The following is a 9620-nucleotide window of genomic DNA, read 5'->3' as shown; positions in this document are numbered from 1 at the left end:
AAGGAAGAAAGGAAGAAAGAAAGGAAGGAAGGAAGGAAGGAAGAAAGAAAGAAAGAAAGAAAGAAAGAAGCAAAAAAGCAAAAACAAAAAAATGAACATGTCACTGTGGAAGCTATAAGTCGTTTTTTATTTTTTAAAAGAGATCTTGTTATGCTGGCTTTGAACTGGTGAAGGTGAACCTCCTGCCCCAGCTTCCAGAGTGCTTACAGATGTAATCTACCACACCTACCACTAGGGTTTTCACTTTTGTTTCCTCTTCTGATCCTTACTCTTTTCTTGTTTTGTTTTGTTTTTCGAGACAGGGTTTCTCTGTGTAGCCCTGGAACTCACTCTGTAGACCAGGCTGGCCTCGAACTCAGAAATCCACCTGCCTCTGCCTCCCAAGTGCTGGGATTAAAGGTGTCTGCCACCACTGCCCGGCTTCTGATCCTTACCTTATCTCTTTGAAGTATGAACACATTTAAAAATGTTTCAGATGAGAAAACTCTAGATTTTTATTAGTCTGAAGTCACCCAGTTGATAACTGCCTAAAACTGGACCGGTTGACTGGCAACCCTCTATCCACAGCTCCTGGGTCTGCTGGAGACAGAGACAGGAGGAAGTGAATTTTCAGAGCTTATGTTCTCCTCTGTAAATGGAAGCCATAGTATCTATTGTCACAAGATCATTATGAAGATTAGGTGGTTAAGTGTATGAAGCCTTAGCTCAATGCCTAGTAGTAAGTTGGCAATGCTTGGCCCCTTCTCACTAAGCTTATTAGCTTTTGGGATTCAGATGGACAAATCATGTAAGAGGTGTTCAGTTCTGGGATGTAGGAGAAGTCAATGAACTATGCAGAGACAATTGCCTCTCTGTAACCTCTTAGCAGCTCTGGTCTCTGAGTCATGAGAAATTTGTCATTACCTTGTAAATATTTAAGATTTAGCTGCTTTCCTGTATAAAACCCCACGTTTAGAGTGTCATACACTATTTCTGCCTAGTAAATATGCGACTCAAGGATTGCAGTTCTGTGATTTGTCCAGCTCTGAGTGAATTAGAAGACTGGTCAAATAATAATCTCGAGGCTTGGGGTCATTAAAATAAACTAACAAAGCCTTCAAGTCTTCCATGAGTGTAAATTTAAATGAGTACCCTAACACAGTTTTAAAAAGGAGGAAGGAGGGAAGCCTTTCGTGGTAGTTGTTTCTACACCCACTTGAAAACTAAAGAAATGGTTTTCGAAACGTTTCTCAAGATTTCTCTGCTTTGTTATTCCTGAGGTGATGCAAAGCTGGACTGGGTTGCAAGGGTGAACGGGTGAGGGGCTCCCTCCTGCTAGCCGCTTGACAATGCTCAGAAGCCAGAGATGGTTGCGGAGGGTTCAAAAAAGCGTGGGCAGTCGGACAGTGACAAGCCCGAGCCTGCACATCTACAGCCTCCCCCTGGGGAACAGCTAGGCAACCTGCCCCCTTTCCCGCCCGGGGGCCTCAAAAGAGCCGCCCGCAGCCAGGGAGACTGACGTGAGAGGCGCGACGGTGCACGCGACCCTAAGCTTGCTGGCGTCCTCGCGCCGCTCCCTGGCGTCGGCGTGCTGGACCGCAAGACCCTCTCCCTGCAGGCCCGCTCCAGCCAGCGAGCCGTGGGTAGCTCCCACCCTTTCCCTCCTCGGGTGCCCGCCCCCAGCTCAGGCGCCGACGAGAGCCCGCGCGCGCTCGCTCTCCTCAGCGCGGGTGTGTGCGCGCCGTCCTCCCACCTCGATCCCCCTCCCCATTGTTTCCGGGCGACCGCCACGAGCCCCGGAGCGAAGCCCCTCCCCTCGGGTCTACCCCTCCTCCGCCGAGGTTTGACGGGTGCTTGGGGGATCCCCAGAATTAAAGGAGAGGGAGCCCCTGAACCCAGCCCCGGGAGGCTCTGCTCCGGGCCTCCGAGGCTATCTCCTCCCATCCCCGCAGGGATCCCAGTCTGGGGGAGCGTCTCCGATTCCCCTCCCCCTCTTCCCGGCGCCACTCTCCCTCAGCCCCCTCCCCTCAGCGGGTCCTCCTCTTTCTCTCGCTCCCTCCTCCTCCCCCTCCCCGTCCCGTCCCCCCCCCCATGCAGTTCGCGGCGCGGCGGACATGGCGGTGGAGTCCTGAGCTCGTCGTGTCCTGGCCTCCATCGGCGGCGGCGGCGACGGCGGCGGCGGCGACGGGGGCGGCAGCGGCAGCGGGAGGCGGAGGGGGAGCCGGAGCCTCTGAGATGAGGAGGCGTCGCGCGCGCCTGTAGCTCGTGGGCTTCTCAGGTACGGAGCTCCGGGCCGCCGCGCTGCGCGGGCTGCCGAGGGGGTGTGCTCGGCCGAGCCCGGAGGCCCCTGCTTGTCCCCTTCAGGTGCGGCGCCTCGCAGGTGTCGGGGCCGCCGGAGCTCGTCCCCGCCGCCCCCTTGGGGCCTGGCATTTCCTCCTTTGCTGGAACGGGCTTCTAGTGTCCCAGGGGAAAGCCGAGGGAAGGAGGGAAGTAGAGAAGGCGGCCTGAGGAGGGCTTTGGGGGGCCGACCTCCTTAGAGAAAGCTGGAGCACCCATCCGGCCACAGAAACCTGTTGTAGACTGGGTAGGAGGATCTGAGTTAACGGGATTGGTCTAGCCTTCGCCTCGATCCAGTGTGTGTGTCTGTATTGTGTGCCTTTTCTTTCACCCTGAGTAGATGTATATATATATACATATATATACACTTGTAAACACACACACAGAAGCAGCGTGTCCCCCCTCCTCCCTCTGGGCTTGTCCTTGTAGGGAGAAAGCAGAGATAGGTTTGTGTGGATTTCGTTTCCTGCTCGACTGCCGTCTCTGTCCCCCGCCCCCCGGTCGAATGGTGGTAATGCGCGCTTTTGACGTGGGTAACTATGAGATTCGTATTTGTAAACAGACAGCACTTCCCCACTGTGTCGCACGCCTCCGCAAGTGGTTTCTGATCCTTTTGATATCAGGATTACAAAAGAATGAGGTGGTTAGACCTCAAAGAAGCAGCGGGATTTCTAGTCAGTACCTGAATGGTATTAATTACTGTTATCTTAACGTTGGTTAAACATTTTTAAAAAGAAGATTATCAAACTTTAAAGCAGATGAATCTTGTACCTTGTGTGAGATTTTAGTTTCAGTATACCATGTTTCTTCATTTTGATACAAAAATAATTCCTTAAAGATTTGACATTCTGCGATCTTTTGTAATCTTAGTGGTCAGAAATGGAATTTGAATTGTGTATTGTTGGAATGCATTTAATAATTAGCTCGCAGAGATATAACCTTTTATATCTATAGACTTATTCCCTCCTCTTCCTGAGCCTGCCTTGTAGCAGGAACGTACGTGTTTGAAGCACTTGGTGAAACAACATACTCTGTTTTAAAAGAAATAAAATAGGATAATCCCAAGTGGATCTGATAATTTAGGGAAAATGCCATTTCCAAATGTTGAATTTTGGGAAGTTTTAAATGTCGACTGTGTATGTATGTGTATATAACATTTTCTTTACTCAGAGCCTATGTGTGTCTCCTTAGAAATATGGTGAAACCTTGTCTCGGAAAAAAAAATTATAAACAAAAGAAAGTTACCTTGATATATTATGCTCTTTTTGCTTTGTATAGTTTTATTTGGCAAGTGTAGAAAATGGTTTTTTTTTAAAAAAGTAAAGCTTCCTTAAAAGAATCCAAAAGTGGAAGTGAAAGTGAATGACATTTTCATGTTTTAAATATTGTGAACATCTAACCATAGAAAAGAAAGTCGTCATTTGTTAGTACAGTCAACAGGGTATTAACACATACATAATAAACTTACTTCAAATTTGTATACTTACCTAGAATTATGTCTGACTTCGGTTAGTTTAAGAATAGTGCTTTGCATGTTAAATTTAGGTTTTAAATGAAATTTTATGACTGTAATTGTTTTTTTGTTTTTTTTTAAAGATTTTTCGAGACAGGGTTTCTCTGTGTAGTCCTGGCTGTCCTGGAACTCACTCTGTAAACCAGGCTGGCCTCGAACTCAGAAATCTGCCTGTCTCTGCCTCCCAAGTGCTGGGATTAAAGGCCTGCGCCACCACTGTCCGGCTTTATGACTGTAATTGTAAATATTTTTATTTTATAAGACAGTACTTAAAGGTGATTTTTATTTGTTTTTATAGTATGTCCCTTTTTGTAAAAGTAGAGAACTTTTTTTTTTTAAAGCTCAAAATTAGCCTTGACCTACATAAATGCTTATTATCTTGTGTTCTTTTGGGGCATTTTGAGACAGGGTTTCTCTGTGTACCATAGGCTGTCCTGGAACTGGGATCTGTAGCCCTTGCTGGCCTCGAACTCACAGTGATCCAGACTGCCTCTGGCTCCTGAGTGCTGAGATTAAAGTGGTGAGTCACCACCACCTGGCTAAATTGTGTTATTTATAGAGTCAAATCAGGATCCTTGGATACAAAGCAACTGAATTTACTGACTATTAAAAGGTTTGCTTTCAGAGAAACAAGACATTCAAGACTTAACCTGCAGATACTGATACTCATAAGTGTTGTTTAGCACAATTTTTAGCTGTGTATGATGGTATAAGATTTAATCCCAGTGCCTGGAGGCAGAGGCAGGTAGATCTCTGTGGGTTTGAGTACAAACTAGTTTTTGTAGTGAGCTCCAGGCCAGCTTGGGAGGTATAGTGAAATCTAGTTTCAGAAACCAACAAAAAACTGCTAAAACCCACAAACAAAAAGTTAATATTTGGGTGTAACAATTGAGATGCATTTCTTTCCAGATTAAACTGTATATATTTTAATTAATACAATAGTGTTAAGAAATTGGTGTCATCTGTAGTTAGAAGTATGTTCTTAAAAAAACAAAACAAAAAATAGGGGCTGGAGAGATGGCTCAGCCATCTGACTGCTCTTCCAGAGGTCCTGAGTTCAATTCCCAGCAACCACGTGGTGACTCAAAACTTATCTGTAATGGGATCCGATGCCCTCTTCTGGTGTGTCTGAAGAGAGCGACAGTGTACTCACGTACATAAAATAAATAAATAAATAAATAAATAAATAAATCTTTAAAAAAAATAGTATTTAAGATGTAGCTTAGTAGTAGAGCACTTGTCTAGTGTTTGTGAAGTCCTAGGTATAATCTCCAGTATAACACCCAAAACAGGCAAAGGAAGAGACACTGTGGTTTGTCAAAAGTAGGATATGTAGGTTAAAAAGAAGTTAGAGAATTTAGGATAGTTTACATGCTTTTAAATAAATTGTTTTAGGTCTGGAATTGTAGGTGATCAAATACCTTGAGGTTGTTTAAAAACCATCATGCCTTCAAGTGCTTCACTTTTCAACTATCTAAATATGAAAAAGTACCTAAATACAAATAGTAACAATTCAGATTTCTCCGTTGAATTAATAGTTTTAACATTATCTTCATATAATTTTTTTCATTGTATGTTCATAATTCTGTGGATTGAAGGAGAAAAAATTATTGGAGTACTTTATTCTTTTTCTAGGTACTGTGCTAAGGCTTTTTAAATGCATTTCTTCACTTGTTTTACCTAGAAAACTTTGTAATGAGGAATTTGTGACTCAAAGGTTGAGGTATTTGCTGAAGAACATGGAGTGATAGATTTCAAAGCAGGTCTTTATTCTTAGTATATACATGTCACTTGCTTATCAGATTTAGTGAATATTTTCTTAGTTTTATAGAAGAGGAAACTGCCTAAGGTTGATCATTTATTCATTCATTCAACCATTTACTTGAACCAACATTTCTATTTGTACTCTATACTAAGACATGTTTTGAAAAAAACTTTAAATATTGTAATCAAGATTACCATGTGAGGTAATTAATATTTTGAGCTGTGATTAGAAATATTTTCTGACTTGTAGTCCAATGTTTTTGTTTTTCCAACTTGGCTTCCTTGCTAATAGCTTCTATGATGTGTAAGGAAGTTTTTCATTCTTTTGATTTGGATAAACTTACAGTTTTTTAGTTTAATACTAGAAAGCAGTAGGTTAGGACATTGAGAAGACTATGTAGGTTGTCCTCAAATTCAGAAATTCCACCTATCTCTGCCTCGGAGTTCTGGGATTAAATGCGTGCACTAGCATACCCAGTAGTTTTACTTTATTTTTAATTGTTTATGTAGTTGGAAAAAAAAGTATACAAGCTTACTGTAAACCAATAAAATTGAGCAAAGACTAAATCTATACAAAACATCTTGTACCTTAAAAAAAAAATTAGGGAAGACTGGCCGGATGGTTCATTGGGTAGAGGTGTTTACTGCTGTTTCTGACAGTGATCCCTGGGACACATGTGATGCAGGGAGAGCATCAACTCCTGCAAGTTGTCTTCTGAGGTCCATTCTTGTGCTGTGGTATATGCATGTATGTGCACGCGTGCGCGCGCGCACACACACACACACACACACAATTTTAAGAAACTATGGAGAAGTTACTGTAAAACACATGTAAGGCCCTGAGTTTAAGTCCTTGCAATAAACAGATATTTTCTATTAATTATACAAGTCAGATTTTACACTGATACTTGAGTAAGAGTTCATAGTACTTTGTATAAATAACTATTGCAGGATCTTAGAAAATTAACTTAATCTATACAGCAGTCTTTTATATTCTTATTTACTGGTAAGGAAAGGAGATGTTACAAGAGTTAAGTGCAAATTCACATTTAGTTTGCAGCAGAGTCAGGATTTGATCTGAGACTATCCTACAGTCAAGTGCCTCACCAGTATACCATGTTGAGTGTCAAATGTAGTGTGCGAAAGGATATTAATTCTGGATAGTTACAGGGCAACAAAACTATTTTGTAAGTACAGAAAGCATGAATTATTCAGAATAATTAAAATTAATTCTATCTTTTAGTCATTGTAATTTAAATGATTTTGATTATTCAAATCAGCTAGTCATTATTAACTTTTAAGTATCAGTCATGTGTAGATTTAGGGTACTCATGGTAATCAAACTGTTTTTTTTAGACAGGCTTTTACCGTGTAGGTTATCCTCAAATTCAGAGATCACCTTGTCTCTACCTCTAGAGTTCTGGGATTAAATGCATGCTCCACCATATCCAACAATTTTACTTTATTTTTAATTGTATATGTATCTGTGTGGGTTTGTGCACATAAGTGTGGCTGCCTGAGGAGGCCACAAGAGGGCTTCAGATTCCCAGGAACTCGAGTTACTGGGCAGTTATAAGCCATGTGGTATAGATGCTGGGAATTGAGCTATCACTTCAGCCCCACAGCATTTTTTTGTTGTTTTTTTTTTTTGGTAGGGTTTCTCTGTGTAGCCCTGGCTGTCCGGGAACTCAACTCTGTAGACTACGCTGGCCTCAAACTAAGATCCACCAGCCTCTCTGCCTCTTGAGTACTTGGATTAAAGGTGTATACTGCCACCGCTGGCTTTTTTTCCCCTCAATAGCATGCATTTTAAAAATTTATGTGTTTCTTTTTGAGACAGGGTCTTTTTTATATAGTCCTGGCTATCCTGGAATTTACTGTGTAGACCAATCTGGCATATGCCTCCAGGTGCTGGGATCAAAGGTATGTGCCACCATGATGCCTGGCCAGCTTTTTTTATTTATTTATTTATTTATTTATTCATTCATTCATTCATTTTTACAGAATTATTGAGGGTGGAAGAGAATATGTATGTATGTATGTATATATGTATACATAGATGTGTGAATAGTATACGTTAGAGGACAACTTGTGGGAATCAGTACCCTCTTCTGCCGTCCTCCAGTACCTGCACTCATGTGGCATGTACACACACACACACACACACGTAAATCTTTTAAAGTACCACAGATTAGTGTTATACACAATTTAGTGTAATTGTAAGGTTGTGTAACCATTGCAAGTATTTAATTCCCTAATATTTTTATTATTCCAGAAAGAATTAATTAACAATTACTTACCATTTCAGCATCTTATGCCTTTAGTGACCACTAAACTTCCTCCGGATATTATGCTTGTTCTGAGTATTTTATATAACTGCAGTCATGCAGTATGTGTCTGTCCTTTTCCACTAAGCTTAATGTTTTTTTTAAATTTTGCCCATACCATAACCAGCACCTTCATCCTTTTTTATGGAGAAGTAGTATTGCAGTCTCTGAAATACATCAGATTGTTTTTATTCATCATTTAATGGGCCTTTGGGGATTTCCAGGTTTTTTTTTCCTAATCAATGTAGGTGTGGTTTTTCTTGCCTGTACATTTAAGAGTGAAGTTTCTGAATGTTTTGATTTATTTGTGTTCAATTTTATTAGGAACTGCTGGTTTTCCAAGTTGGCTAGACTGATATGTTGAGTGGAACAATGTGTGTGAGGTTCCAGATTCTCTACATCCTTATTGTTTCTTAGTACTGGGCTTTCTCCTTCCTTCCTTCCTTCCTTCCTTCCTTCCTTCCTTCCTTCCTTCCTTCCTTCCTTCCCTTTCTTCTTTTCTTTTTTTTCTTCTTCTTTTTTTTTTCTTTTCTTTTTTTTTTTTGAGACGGTCTTACTATGCAGCCTTTGTTAGCCTGGAGCTTACTCTAGACCATGCTGATTTCACAGCTATCTTCTTGCCTCTGTCCTGAGTTCTGAGACTAAAGGGATACACCATTGTGCCCTGCTTTAAATCCTTTTAGTATAGACTCACTTTTAAAAAGACATATTTTATTATTTGTGTGTGTTTATGTGTGTGCACATGTGTGTATATGTGTCTTTTGTGTACCTGTCTATTCAGAAAAGGGTATTGGACCTCTTGGAGTTGGAGTTGGCATTCTCTAACATAGATAATGGGAACTGAACTTAGATTTTCTAGAAGAAATGCAAGTTCTCTTACAAGCTAAGCTATCTTTCCAGCCCGAGTTATAAACTATAGTGGCATGCAGGAGCCTTTGAAGGTCGGAAGGACACATTAGACCCCCTGAAGCTGGAGTTAAAGTGGGTTATCAGCCACTGTGGGTTCTAGGAACTGAACTTGGGTCCTTCATAAGAACAACAAGGGTTTTGTTAACAGCTGTTAATTAACATTCTACTAAACTTTTGTTTTTATTTTTATTTTATTTTTTATTTTTTTGGCTTTTCTAGACAGGGTTTCTCTGTGTAGCCCTGGCTGTCCTGGAACTCACTCTGTAGTCTAGGCTGGCCTCGAACTCAGAAATCCGCCTGCCACTGCCTCCCAAGTGCTGGGGTTATAGGCTTGCGCCACCACTGCCTGGCTAAACTTTGTTTTTAGATATGTGATTTTCAAATCTTGTTTTTGTTTTTTTTTGAGACAGAGTTTCTTTGCATAACCTTGGCTATCCTGAAACTCGTTCTGTAGACCACTCTAGCCTCAAATTTACAGAGATCCCCCTGCTTCTGCCTCCTGAGTGCTGGGATTAAAGGTGTGCACCACCACCACCACCTTCCTGCTGTCTGTCATTTATTTATTTATTTATTTATTTATTTATTTATTTATTTATTTATTTATTTATTTATTTATTGGTTTTTCGAGACAGGGTTTCTCTGTGTAGTCCTGGCTGTCCTGGAACTCACTCTGTAGACCAGGCTGACCTCAAACTCAGAAATCTGCCTGCCTGTGCCTCCCAAGTGGTGGGATTAAAGGTGTGCGCCACCACTACCTGGCTTATTTATTTATTTTTTAAATTGGGGCAAAC

At 41.6% G+C, this 9620-nt stretch overlaps 1 protein-coding gene across 3 annotated transcripts in view; it reads left to right on the top strand.

Annotated features, from left to right (window-relative positions):
- The first annotated feature begins 2076 nt into the window (after nt 1–2076).
- Nucleotides 2077–9620, top strand: part of Tut4 (terminal uridylyl transferase 4) — a 101813-nt gene continuing 94269 nt past the window's right edge. For 2 of the 3 annotated variants that reach the window (XM_028785305.1, XM_028785296.1), the window contains exon 1: nt 2227–2257. The gene's annotated coding sequence lies outside the window, so the exon portion shown is untranslated. Of the gene's footprint in view, nt 2258–9620 lie in introns of all 3 variants that reach the window. The other variant, XM_028785314.1, reaches the window with a different exon arrangement.

This window comes from Grammomys surdaster, unplaced genomic scaffold (assembly GCF_004785775.1).
Source record: "Grammomys surdaster isolate TR1022 unplaced genomic scaffold, NIH_TR_1.0 100, whole genome shotgun sequence".
Taxonomy (NCBI): domain Eukaryota; kingdom Metazoa; phylum Chordata; class Mammalia; order Rodentia; family Muridae; genus Grammomys; species Grammomys surdaster.
The sequence above is the reverse complement of the archived record's forward strand: the minus strand, read 5'-3'. Positions and strand labels throughout refer to the sequence as shown.